Genomic DNA, 10894 nt, shown 5'->3' with positions numbered 1-10894 from the left:
ATACATATACTAGATATTGCAAATAAGGGAAACCATGGGACCTATGTTTCTTTGGGCCTGGCTTACTTCACTTAATATAATTTTTTCCAAGTTCTCAGGAAAACCTTTTAAAGTAGGTGAAAGAAAGCATATAACATGGGTATACACACCTGATAAATGGCAGACTTAAAATGCTATCCAAGTCTTCATTCAACCCACACATCATGCTGCCTTTCCAGACTAGATTATATTTGTAATAGGTTTCCAATTCCTCAACCAAATCTCCTTATGATGTGCATCCAAACTCCTTTCCATCTAATGAAGTATATAAATCAAGTCAATCAAGTCTGACATCATGGGAAAAATGCCTTCTGAAAAGATGTTTTGTTAAAGATAGTTGGCTTATTAAAAATAAAGCTACATTTTTCCCTTCAAATTAAAGAGAAAAGAATCTCAACAAGTGTGCGACCAGGCTAAATTCAGAAATCAGAAAACCCAATATTAATTATAGGTAGTTTTAAACTGACAAAACAGAGCAAATTCTTTCTTTTTCTGAATTATCATTTTTATATGAAGACAGGATAATAATTCCATGCATAGGCTACTTTTTAAAGACAGCTACACTACATCCAGAGGAATATAAGAAGACAAAGAAGGTTTAGTTATTTCATGATCATTGCTAAGATCAATAATTACAGTTTCTAGGGTGTGTGTGTGTGTGTGTGTGTGTGCTGGTTTAGTACCAGCTTGAACTCAGGACCTCATACTCTCGCTTAGCTTTACACTAAAGACTGAAACTCTACCACCTGAACCATAGCTTCATATTCGTTTTTTTGCTGATTAATTAGAGATAACTGTTGCTCAGATTAAGCTTCAAAATGTAATCCTCAGATCTCAGCCTCTTGAGAAGGGTTATAGTTATGAGCCACCAGTGACAGAATTATTTCAATTGTAATGAGGAGTTCTATCAGTATGAATAATATTTATTGTTTTATTATTATAACTTTAGCATACGTTTAGTATTTTAAACTTCAGAAACATACTGAAGAATATTTAAATTATATATGTTTTTGCCACTAAGCAGTTGTTCATAACAAATCAGTTACTACTGGTTTCTATTAATTTTCTTTGCATATTTGGTTCTGTTTATGCAAATTTAGTATCACAGAGAAAAGTTTTATTTCTTTTTTATATCAGTTACATTTTCTATAACATTAAACTAAGTAATGTGATATTAGTGGATTATTGTCTACAGAATGTGCCCTAATTTATTTATCTCTAGCAGAAATATTAGTTTTTTATTTTCATTATTTCAAGTAACAATGCAATAAATGATTTTGCATGGAAATATTCATCAGCAATTCTGGATATATTCCTAGCTGTAAAATTGTTGCATCAGGGGCCTGGGAAGGTGGCTCAGTGGTAGAGTGCTTTGCCTTGCATGCCTGAGGCCCTGGGTTCGATTCCTCAGCACCCCATAAGAAAAAAGAAAAAAGCTGGGAGTGGCGCTGTGGCTCAAGTGGTAGAGCGCTCGCCTTGAGCTGAAGAGCTGAGGGACAGCGCCCAGGCCCAGAGTTCAGGCCCCACGACTGGACCAAAAAAAAAAAAATTGTTGCATCAAAGGGCACACACTCTTTCAAAGTATACTGGTTCATGTTGTTCAATCATTTCCAGAAAAATTATACCAGTTTATATATCGACCAACAAAGTATGAAAAATAATGGTAGAATTTAACATTTTAACGTGGCATTGCCAGTTTTATAGTTTATATCTTATTATTTGCATTAATTTGTATGCACTTAATTGTTAATACAATTGAAGTGTGTGTGTGTGTGCGCGCGCGTGCACGTGCACACGTATGCACGCGTGTCAGTACTGGGACTTGAAATCAGGTACTAATGCTCTCATTTTGCTTTTTGCTCTGGTTTTTTACTGGTCAACTGGGGATAAGAGTCTCTCAGATTTGTCTTCCAGGTCTGGCTTCAAACTCAGATCTCAGACTCCTGAGTCGCACATGTGATCAGCACCCCACTAATACACATTAACCTCTGAATGTATTTATACATTGAGATTATATATATATATATATTGTATTTTAAACATATACATGTATATATTATCTTGTATATATTTGTCTCATGTCATCTACTTGTTACTATTATTCACATTATTGCTTTAAATGTATTTTCATATATGGATAATTTTTCATACCTTTCACATATGTATATATGTATTGTGTGCCTCTGTATACCTATGGACCTTGACATACATGTTGTCAACATAGTCAGTTTATTTGCTTTTGAAATTATTATTTAAAATAATTAAATTTAATGTTTCAGGGGCTGGGAAGGTGGCTCAGTGGTAGAGTGCTTGCCTTGCATGCATGAGGCACTGGATTGGATTCCTCAGTATCATATAAGCAGAAAAAAGCTGGAAGTGGTGCTGTGGCTCAAGTGATGAGACACTAACCTTGAGCTGAAGAGCTGAGGGACAGCACCCAGGCCCAGAGTTCAGGTCCCACAAGCATCAAAAAAAAATTAATGTTTCACTACATGTTTAGAACATCCAATGTTTAAAACATATCACTACAAATGCAGAATGGTTCATCAGTCAGTTCGTTTGTTGCTGGTCAGTTTACATTAAACCAGGCTTCTTTGGGAGTCTTAATAAGCCCTAACCAGCAATCTCTACTGCAATTCTAGACAGCTGCGAATTATACAAAACTACACTTCTAAACCCAGCCTTCCATAACCATTTTGAATGGGGCTTTGAACTGACCGAGAACCCTCTGGGAGCTATGTTTCTATCCAGATATAACATTATTTCCTGGATCTAAGAACTCAACCTTATCAAAAGTGCCTCAAGAATCTTCTAGGGGACATTAAACACCTATTGCCAAATAATATTTTGATGAGTTAAGTATAAATAAATGTGAACCACAGGGGCTATATTTTCTCTAAATAAACAAGTATATAAAATGAAAAGGTGCTAGGCCAAATAGATTTAGATCTGTTTGGAAGGAAAAATGAGTTTAAGTCAGGGCTAAAATATAATTCATTTATCAACTGTATATCTGATCTCAAAATAAGTTGCATCTGAGGTGGCCACAAGTTTCAATAATCCCTGGGAGAAGATAAAAATTCCAAGTGTATTTCTCTTCAACCTACATTCTAAGTCCCTTTGTGGCAATATTTTTAACAGGAAGAATAATATACAAAATGCATTACTTTTCCTTTCATTTCACTTCAGCATTGTGAAGTATTAAGATTCACATGAAGCAGATGCAGCCTCCCCTGCACTCCAAGCTGAGCCAGCCTGCGTGTGTGGAGGAAAGGTAGAGAGCAGTGGCACAGAACTACCTTCGAGGATTCTAGCTGATCACAGCCAAAACTGCCATCTGTCCATGCTGAAATCTGTCAATTGTGACTATGAAATCTTTAGTTGAACCAATAAGTGACTGTATCTTACCTTGCCTTCCCTTTTATTGTAATCCATACATCTTGCACTCATTCTTTTCTCAAAGGAGAAAAGTTTGAACTAGTCCCTACGCGTGTACATGAAATGGGAGTGTTGGGGTAAAAAGCAAAAGGAGGTGGGCTTTGGAATCAAGCAATCTTAGAGTCAAATCCTACTGACAATGACTATGTGGCATTGAATTTGCCATTGACTTCTCTGTACTTCCATTTGTTTATCTGTGAAATGAGCAGAAATATCTCTCCTGCCACATTCACTGGTATTAGGAGAATCACTGAGAAAATAAAAAATTTCTAGTCTTGAAGGATGCCAGTAGCTTTCACCTATAATCTTAGCTACTCAGGAGACTAAGGTCTAAAGATCACAGATCAAAGCCAGTGTGAGCAGAAAAGTGCTTGAGGATTTATCACCAATTAACCAGCAAAAAGCCAGAGGCTCAGGTGTGGTAGAGGCACCAGGCTTGAGTGAAAAAGCCAAGCAAGAGTGAGAGGCCCTGAGATTAAGCCCCAGTTACTAACAAATACACAAGTCTGAGCTTCTAGAGTTCCTTAGTATATTACATTTTCTTGGTCCCTTCTTGTGATTTTCTCACTCACATAATTATAAATAAGCTGGACATGGTAGTTCATATCTGTAATCCTAGCTAAGGGGATGCTTAAATGAGAGGATCATAGTCCAAGATCATCTAGACAAAAACAGGATACTACCTGAAATAGCTAAAGCAAAAAGGTTTGGAGAGGGGGCACATGGTTTGAGCAGTAGAAAGCCTACCTAGCTCTGACTTCAAACTCTAATACCATATTAAATAAATAAGTAAATGCAAACATAAATAAATAAAAGAATTTAAAAATAAGAACAGTGTTACAAATAAGACTCATGCTTCAGGAATATTTAGCCATAATTTTACTTTTGTGTTACAAAAAAGACTAAAGCTTGGGCTGGGAAGGTGGCTCAGTAGTAGAGCGCTTGCCTTGCATGCCTGAGGCTCTGGGTTTGATTCTTCAGCACCACATAAGCAAAAAGAAAAAAGCCGGAAGTGGCGCTGTGGCTCAAGTTGTAGAGCGCTAGCCTTGAGCTGAAGAGCTGAGGGACAGCGCCCAGGCCCAGAGTTCAGGCCCCACGACTGGACCCAAAAAAAAGACTAAAGCTTTAGGAATATTTAGCCATAATTTTACTTTTGGAAGTAACCTACATTCTTTAACATAATGCCTTCCCTATTTGAAATACCTAGGAATCTTACTTTGCTGTCTAATTTGTTTTTTATACAATTTTATCTAAAATCCCGTAGAAATAAACAAGAAAAAAAAAAACAGAGAGAATTTCAGCTTAACAAGAAGGTCCTTTGCCAGTTTCAAAAATGTTCATGAGTATCACCTAAATAAGACTCCTCTAGGATGGTCTCTTTCATCCAAAAGAACCTGTAAGGGATTCCTAATTCATTCCAGTTTTGATAACCAAATACTAAAATTTTCTAAACCTACATCCTGAATTTTGAAAATTCTAGTTCCTTCCTATCATTTTTGTTACTCTGAAAGTATTTCAAAAAAAAAACATTGTTAACACAAAATAAATGGGCCCCAATGTCTCTTGACTATTTCTACAGCTTGGCTATGGTGAATAGTGCAACAATGAACACAGGTGTGCAAGAGTCTTTACTGAATCTTGACATGTAACTATTTGAATAAATATCCACAAACTATACTGCTGGATCACAGGGTAGTTCTATGTTAAGATTTTTTTAAGACTTTCCAATCTGACTTTGATAGTAGTTGTACTAATTTACATTCCTACCAACAGTGTACAGAGTTCCCTTATTTCCCCACATTCCCATTATCATTTGTTATTGTTCATAATTTTGGTGGTGGTCATTCTTACTGGGGTGAAATGGAATCTCAGTGTTGTCTGATTTGTATTAAATCATCTGTGAGGAAGAATATTATTATGTCATTTTCAGGGAAATGGATAGACCTTGAAAAAATTATGCCAAGTAAAGTAAATCCAGCTCAGAAAGACAAAAGACACATGATTTCTTTCTTATGTGGAAGTTAGATCTCAATTATAAGCATACACAAAAATATGTACAAGGTCATATGCAAATATACACAAACAACTCCATTAAAGTGTGGTATACACTGAGAAGATGTTTAAAGGTGTAACTACTATGAACAACTAGCTTACAACCTAACAAAATGACTCTCAGGAAGCTAAAACATGTTGTCAGCTGGGAAGGAGAAGATAGAGGGTTAGAGATGCAGATGAATGGGGGGCAGGGCAAATATAGTCATGACATTCCATGTACTCAAAGGAAAATAGAATCAGCCAACTTGAATGGATAGGTGGGACTCAACAAGATGAAGGGGAAGAGGGGGATGAAAGAAGTTGACACTGATCAACAAGACACATTGCACTCCAACTGATATGTTAAGTTGAAACCTCTTTGTACACCCACTTAAAGATAATAATATGAAATAACTACTTAAAAATAAAACAAAATAGAAAGGGTAAGAAAGGAACTTAAAATAAGGAATCCTGATCCCAAGGGGGTTTGGTGGGTTTGTTTTTTTAGTATTTAAATATGTCTTCGTGAAGTGCAAATTTCTCCATAAAGTGCTGCAGTATCTAAAAATATTATTTTGCTACAAACATATGGCTAACTTATCTCAGAATTTAGAGCTCAGTGCTTAAAGAAGAAATACTTCTCAATAAAGAGTTTTTCCTGAGCTCAGCCAGATCTATGAACAAAGGAAACTTGGACCTTCATCAGTTTTATGGCATTACCAACACATGGCTTAACAATTAACGTAAGGATTAACAATTAACAATTAAGCTGTTAAGATTATGCTTTCCAAGACAAAGTCAAATTCAAGTATCATGTTTATTTTTTCCACAAATTATTTCTCTTTAGAAGTATAAAGGGCTACTATACTTATCACATAAAAAAATTATATGCTTTAGAGTCAGATAGAATAGAATGTTCTTCTGAATTTACCATAAATTCTTCCTGTGAACTTGGAAGTGATCTACCATCTCTGAGTATCTGTCTCTATCTTTATCAAAAGTATAGTCATAATAATTACTGTGTTCTACTTAAACTCTACAAACTATATTACATACAAGTCATGATAAAAAGCCCACAATGTGGAGTATTTACAAAGAATTTTATTTTTTCTCTCTGGATTTTTTTCTTGAAGCATACATATTTCAAGATCTCTGTGATTAGTCATTCTTCCTCATCTAGTTTCCTACATTCAAGCCATTTCCCTGCCTTTAGCACATCATGTAGAGACTAAAACTGCAGAAACTGTGGGTGCCTCAAATCACAGCTCCTTACAAAATACATTTCCTTCGTGACTCAGAGGTTTCTCTACACATAATTTTAGAGAAGTCACATCCCATTTTCAGACTCCCCTTTTCCTTCTCTTTCCTATTCTTCCTAGGTTTGATTAAATGGTAGCTGATATCTAGTTCTGTGTCTAAGATTTGTAGTCTCTTATAACCAATAAAGTCCTTAAGCTGAAATGAATGCCTAAAATGAGAACATGAGATCTTTAAACTACCTTCATAATCTAATAATTCTAATCTAATATTATAGTATTTTTGAGTATTGCAACAAGTAATCTCTCTCATTTTTAATAACCAAGCCTCACTACATTTCATATAAGATAAAATTTGTGACAAACAATGCCTAAAAATATTCAGCTATCATTTCATTAATAAGCTTGATTGCAGCTGTGGGCTTTTTGGGAATGATTAAATATTACAAATGTAAACCACATGGATGAATGCATGAAACAATTGAGTAGAAAAGTTTTGTAGGGAAGAGATTTTATAGTTCAAGAGAATTGTCCAATGTGGGTTGGGGGAAGGATGGAAGCATATAGAATAATTGAGATTTGGAGGGACAGGAGGGAGACTGAGACCAGGCTCTCTAACCAATGGAGAAAGATTTTTTTTTCCAAAAACTTTTAGATTCCACTTCTTTTCTTTTCTCTTGATCTCTTTAAAGCCAAGAAGTTTTCTAAATTCCTTCCAACTGAGTTGCAACAGACATTTTGTAAGAGGCTTTTTTTTTCTCAGAAAAAAAAATCAGTAGAAATAGTCCTTGGTGAAAGGGAGTTCCAGATGCAGGATTACATAGATCTGTGAGCCAACAAATACAAAAGGAGTTAAAGCAACAGAGACAGGGCGGCATAGAGCTCTGTAGTGAAGGTGGAGATGCTCTGTGTTTTTATTCCTGAGATCAGAACCCCTGTGATGAAGGGAAAGCAAACAGGGCCCAGAGGACTTTTTTTTTTTTTTTTTGCCAGTACTGGGGCTTGAACTCCGGGCCTGGGCACTGTCCCTTTGGCTTTTTGCTCAAGTAAGTGAGCTACTACTCATTTCCAGCTCTTTAGTGGCTAATTGGAGATAGGAGTTTGAGGGACTCTTCTGTTCAGGCTGATCCTCAAATCTCAGTCTCTTGAGTAAATAGGATTACAGGCATGAGCCAAAAACAGTAGACTTTTTTGGGGGGCGGGGGGAGGAGAAGCAAGGGCATCTATAAAAGGAGAAGGTTGCTGAAGAGATGGTCCTTCTATTTCTTCTAGTCACTCTCAAAACCCAGTGTATTCCTCCCTCTAACAATGCTAGCCCTCTCACATCCTGGTTCTGTGGGTGTGGTAAGCGGGCCTCCAACCTCCTCCTTATCAAATCACTCCAGTTTCTTTGAAGCTAGTTATTAAATCACCTCTTAGGACTTAGGTATCCTTTGAGGAAAAAATAGCAAGAATTTTCACAAAATGTGTGCAGCCCTTATTAGTCCTCCTCCCCTCCTTCAAAGATTCAATTAACAAGAGGGAAAAGGTGATGTGTCTTTAACAAGTTCTTCACGCTGAATTGCTTAGAGATGTACATTAGGCCTTCTTTTAGTAATAGGAAAAAATTATCTCGTCATGACTGGGCTCTCTTTCCCACCTCCAACAGAGGATTGCAATCAATCAGCGGGACAGCAAGATTGATTTTCTAATTAAGCCAGCATTTGTATAGGCGAGGGAGCCACAGAAGGCTTCCCTACTGTATCTTCCCAACACATTCTTATTTGTATTCATTTACCCTAGTTCTTAAAGTCCTTCCCAAGTTGGGGGAGGGGAAAGGGTTTAGTTACTCTCTCCATGGAAATATCCTGTAGTCTCTCTAGCTGCTTCAGGAAAGAATTACACCAAGTTACTAGGGAAAAGAGAGAAAATAGTGACAAGAATCCATTTGGTCTCAATTTGGCTCCCACATTGGATAAAATTTTTCACCAGGCCCTGCTGCCTTGCACCCTCCCACCCACCTCCAAGGCCTCCCGTGGTCACAGCTGGACCAGCTAACACAGATGGCTGGAGCAGGCAGGCTTTTAGCATTTCTAAAAGCTCCATTTCAGGTCTTGCTTGCCAAAAAGGTATAGCAGGCTTTTGTGCTGGTCTCTGTGATGAGATGTGTTCCTGATTTAATTTACTTAGAGAAAGAAAATGAAACCCTGAACAGCTCAGCCGGATTCTGAGTCCTTTGGGACCCCACCGGAGGAGAAAACTTACTTTACCAATTCTGAATCCAATGCGCTTGTGCCTTGTTCCTCCTGACCTTCCTTCAGTGAACAGCACTGGGGAATAAAACTGAAATCAGTGAGAAAAGCTTGCATCTTTTTTAGTTCATTCCTGGTACATCCATTACCTAATATTTTATTTAAAAGCTCAGTCTTTCACTAATTCAAAATGCTAAGCTCCATTTAAAGATCATTCTCTCTTGAACCGAGGTTAAGTCTACTTATTGTTCGATGTTTAAAAAAATAGAATTGAAGAAAGAAAGAAAACAAGGAAAGAGAGAGAAAGGGTGTGAGATGGGTTATTGAGGCAAATAAATTGACTAAGGGGTTGGATACTTGTGATTGCAGCAGAGACAACAGGGAAGAACCTTGAACTAAATTATAAATATGCATGTAAACACAGAGAGGGTCATATGCAAACACACCTAACACTGACCTAAAGAAGGTTCCAGCCAAAAGAAGTATGAGGCCCTTGAGCCCTCTTGCTGAGACCTGCTTGCAGGTCTACTTTCACTTCAATAAGTTCCTCATCTGAGCTTCTACTCCTTCCTGTCTAGCTCAGTTTGTATCAGGACAGGAACCAATCAGGACACACCTCCTTGGGGGGGCGGGGGGCAGGAAGCAAAGAGACAAAGGCCATGCCCAGAGACTCCTGCCTGGTGGAGTTATTGAAGAACAACTAAATTCTGCATGTATAAAAACCCTAAGAAAGGGCCTTTCAGGTGGCATCACTCACATTCACTAAGTAGCCCCTGGTCAGGTGGTACAACACTGCTCCTGCCTGCTGTCCACAACCCTCTCTGGAATCTGTGTCTCTCCTCCCATCTGCCCTCCCCAAGCCCACAAACACAGCATACTCCAAACCGAACTCACATTCTCCTCTGAAACTTGATCCTCATTCTTATTCCCCTCTTAGACTGCATAGGGTTCCCCCATGCTTCTCGTCATCAGCTTCAAAACCTGAGTATTGCTGTGGGTTCAGCTCTTCCCAAAGCCCCACTTGGGTCAGAGTTTTGTTTGTGTGCCGCCATATGTAAAGACAACACCACCAGTTGTTTGGCTGGACATTCAGCATCCCAGGAGAAGCCAAGCTTTGCACATAGCACCCTCAAACATTACCTCAGTTTGAGCAAAATGTAACACCTTCAGTATATGTTTATTATTCTGTCCACACATACCATCTCTTCCTAGGACATGGTCCTGATTGCCACTACCCTGCACCCAACACACACACACACACTACACATAACACAATATACACACAGCGCACATATGCATATACACATATACATGACATACACAATAACACAGGTACACACGTGTGTTTCTGTGTGCATCCATACATATGCACATCTGCACATCTATATATATGCACATGCATGCCATGCCTACACAAACACATATGTGCATGCACTTCCACACACATGCACACAGGACAGGCATACACACACAAAAAGGACTTTTCTTTTCTGGATCAGGTAAGGACTATAATACATTAAGACTTTCACAAGTAAATTGGCCTTACAATCTTTTCATTAAATTATAAGCTGTTTGAGAGAAAGTTCTTAAAAAGTTTATTTTACTACAATTGAGACAAGTGATACAAAGTTTTATGTACACTAAATACTCAATATGCAGTCATGAAACCGATCTAGATAAGACTGCTAGCAATGGAAGACAAAAGAATTCCAAAAAGCCAATCAGGGTATGGTGGGCTAAGTGGGTAGGTAGGTAGGGCACACACACCTTCATAAAGGGGCAGAGAGTCTGGGTAGAAAGCATCTATGGCTCAGACAAGCAGTCTGAGGATAAGAGCACAACATTCCGGATAAGAAGTCAGGCAGCAAGAGCTCAGACACTCAGTGGCCAGGCAAA

General features: G+C 37.9%; 1 long non-coding RNA gene across 1 annotated transcript in view; it reads right to left on the bottom strand.

Moving 5' to 3' along the window:
* Positions 1-9533, bottom strand: part of LOC105985599 — a 45839-nt gene extending 36306 nt beyond the window's left edge. The window contains exons 1-2 of the long non-coding RNA XR_001175064.1: positions 9456-9533; positions 9012-9076 (exon numbers count right to left, since the gene is read on the bottom strand). This is a non-coding gene — a long non-coding RNA (uncharacterized LOC105985599). The remainder of the gene's footprint in view (positions 1-9011; positions 9077-9455) is intronic.
* Between the last annotated feature and the right edge of the window lie 1361 nt (positions 9534-10894).

Source organism: Dipodomys ordii, unplaced genomic scaffold (genome assembly GCF_000151885.1).
Source record: "Dipodomys ordii isolate 6190 unplaced genomic scaffold, Dord_2.0 Scaffold30, whole genome shotgun sequence".
Classification (NCBI taxonomy): Eukaryota; Metazoa; Chordata; class Mammalia; order Rodentia; family Heteromyidae; genus Dipodomys; species Dipodomys ordii.
This window is presented reverse-complemented; position numbering and strand designations above follow the sequence as displayed.